Below are 2,420 nucleotides of genomic sequence, written 5' to 3' on the forward strand. Positions count from 1 at the left end.
TCACCTCTTGTCATCCCAGGAAGCAACAGCCAGGAGAAATACATCCAGGCTGAGCGGGAGAAGGGCATCCTTCAGGAACTCTTCCTGAACAAGGAGAGGTGAGGAGAGGTGTGCGGTACCTGTGTGGTGGGGAATCAGGGCGGCACCACAGGCAGGCACAGTGGTGAATGCCTTTAATGCCAGCACTCGGGAGGCAGAGGCAGGCGGGTCTCTTGTGAGTTCAAAGCCAGACCTGTTAGACAGAGAAACCTTGTGTCAAGCAAAAAATGAAAAAGAGAAAAAACACCATCTTGAGGGGACTGAATTAATGCGATTGTGGTCCCTTGTTCTCTCCTTTTCTCCTTCACCTGCGGAGTCCCCATGAGCCTGATCCTGAGCTGAACAAACCCATTCCACCGAAAATCATCCCCTTGGGTGAGGTGAGTGGCTATCACACTGTTGTGGGTGGGAATCGGTGGTGGGCGCTCATGGGAGGTTAACGCTGTGCTGTTTACTACAACCCTGATTTTTACTCGTCCGCGCTTAGGAGTATATATTAATAATATTGAGTATTTTGAGAATCAAATAATACATGAAAATTTGTTCAAATTGTATATTCATACCCTTCCCTACCCTAAAAATATAATTCATGAATATTTACTATATCCATAACTGAGGATCCTATATCTAATGTTGAATACTAAATTGTTTTAAAACATTCAACATATTCTTTGGAAGTTAAGCATAGTAAAAGAGCATGAAGCATTAAAATGAATCATTAAGAAATAATATTCAAGGGCTGGAGAGATGGCTCAGTGGTTAAGAGCACTGATTATTTTCCGAAGGTCCTGAGTTCAAATCCCAGCAACCACATGATGGCTGGTACTGGTGTGTCTGAAGACAGCTACAGTGTACTTACATATAAATAATAAATAAACCTTGAAAAAAAGAAATATATTCAAAAGTCCTTATATGATACCACCTGACATAGTGAGAGAGTATTTAAAATGTGTTATATATCTGTGTACATTGTCTAACAATGTTTACTTTTAAAAGCTTATCAGTGTTTCTAGGAGAGAAATTATTTTATCAGTAATTATATTTTAAATATTTCAAAATAGCAAAAACTCTTCGAAATTAAACATTAAGAAAATGCTAGTTTCAGGTCCAGTGAGAAAAATTATATTTCCATGATGTTTGTAGGATATGATTTTTAAGATTTTGAACTGTTAATATTCAACAAACAAAATAATTAAGATGTATTTTGTTGTCTCCCTTTTCATTTCTGATTTTCTTAATTAGGATGCTATCTCTGTGCCCTCTGGTTAGTCTGACTAAGGGTTTATCTATCTTGTTGATTTTCTCAAAGAACCAGCTCCTGGTTTTATTGATTCTTTGTATAGTTCTTTTTGTTTCTATTTGGTTGATTTCAGCCCTGAGTTTGATTATTTCCTGCTGTCTTCTCCTCTTAGGTGTATTTGCTTCTTTTTGTTCTAGAGCTTTCAGGTGTGCTGTCAAGCTGCAAGTGTAAGCTCTCTTCAGTTTCTTTTTGGAGGGGCTTAGAGCTATGAGTTTTGCTCCTACCACTGCTTTCATTGTGTCCCATACGTGTTGATATGATGTTTCTTCATTTTCATTAAATTCTAAAAAGTCTTTAATTTTTTTCTTTATTTCTTCCTTGACCAATGTATCATTGAGTAGAGCGTTCTTCAGCTTCCACATGTATGTGTGATTTCCATTGTTTTTGTTGATATTTAAGACCAGCCTTAGTCCATGGTGATCTGATAGGATGCATGGGATTATTTGAATCTTCTTGAATCCGTTGAGACCTCCTTTGTGACCAGTTATATGGTCAATTTTGGAGAAGGTACTGTGAGGTACTGAGAAGAAGATATATTCTTTTGCTTTAGGATGAAATGTTCTATAAGTACCTGTTAGATCCATTTGGTTCACAACTTCTGTTAGTTTCACCGTGTCTCTGTTTAGTTTATGTTTCCATGATCTGGCCATTGATGAGAGTGGGGTGTTGAAGTCTCCCACTATTATTGTGTGGGGTGTGATGTGTGCCTTGAGCTTCAGTCAAGTTTCTTTTATGAATGTGAGTGCTCTTGCGTTTGGAGCATAGATGTTCAGAATTGAGAGCTCCTCTTGGTAGGTTTTTCCTTTGACCAGTATGAAGTGTCATTCCTTATGTTTATTTGATAACTTTTGGTTGAAAGTTGATTTTATTCAATATTAGAATGGCTACTCCAAAATTGTTTCCCAACCTTTTACTCTGAGGTAGTGTCTGCCTTTGGCACTAAGACGCATTTCCTGTAAGCAGTAAAATGCTGGGTCCTGTTTACTTATCCAGTCGTTAGTCCGTTAGTCTAGATCTCTCTCTCTCTCTCTCTCTCTCTCTCTCTCTCTCTCTCTCTCTCTCTCTCTCTCTCTCTCTCTCT

The 2,420-nt window shown here is 38.3% G+C and overlaps 1 pseudogene across 1 annotated transcript in view; it reads left to right on the forward strand.

Annotated features, from left to right (window-relative positions):
• Positions 1–2,420, forward strand: part of LOC110336004 — a 10,966-nt pseudogene that overhangs the window by 5,303 nt on the left and 3,243 nt on the right. Inside the window, exons 2-3 of the transcript XR_003842466.1 lie at positions 20–98; positions 356–419. The product of XR_003842466.1 is annotated as a serine/threonine-protein phosphatase 1 regulatory subunit 10-like (transcript). The remainder of the gene's footprint in view (positions 1–19; positions 99–355; positions 420–2,420) is intronic.

This window comes from Mus pahari, chromosome 18 (genome assembly GCF_900095145.1).
Source record: "Mus pahari chromosome 18, PAHARI_EIJ_v1.1, whole genome shotgun sequence".
In the NCBI taxonomy this organism is placed as follows: domain Eukaryota; kingdom Metazoa; phylum Chordata; class Mammalia; order Rodentia; family Muridae; genus Mus; species Mus pahari.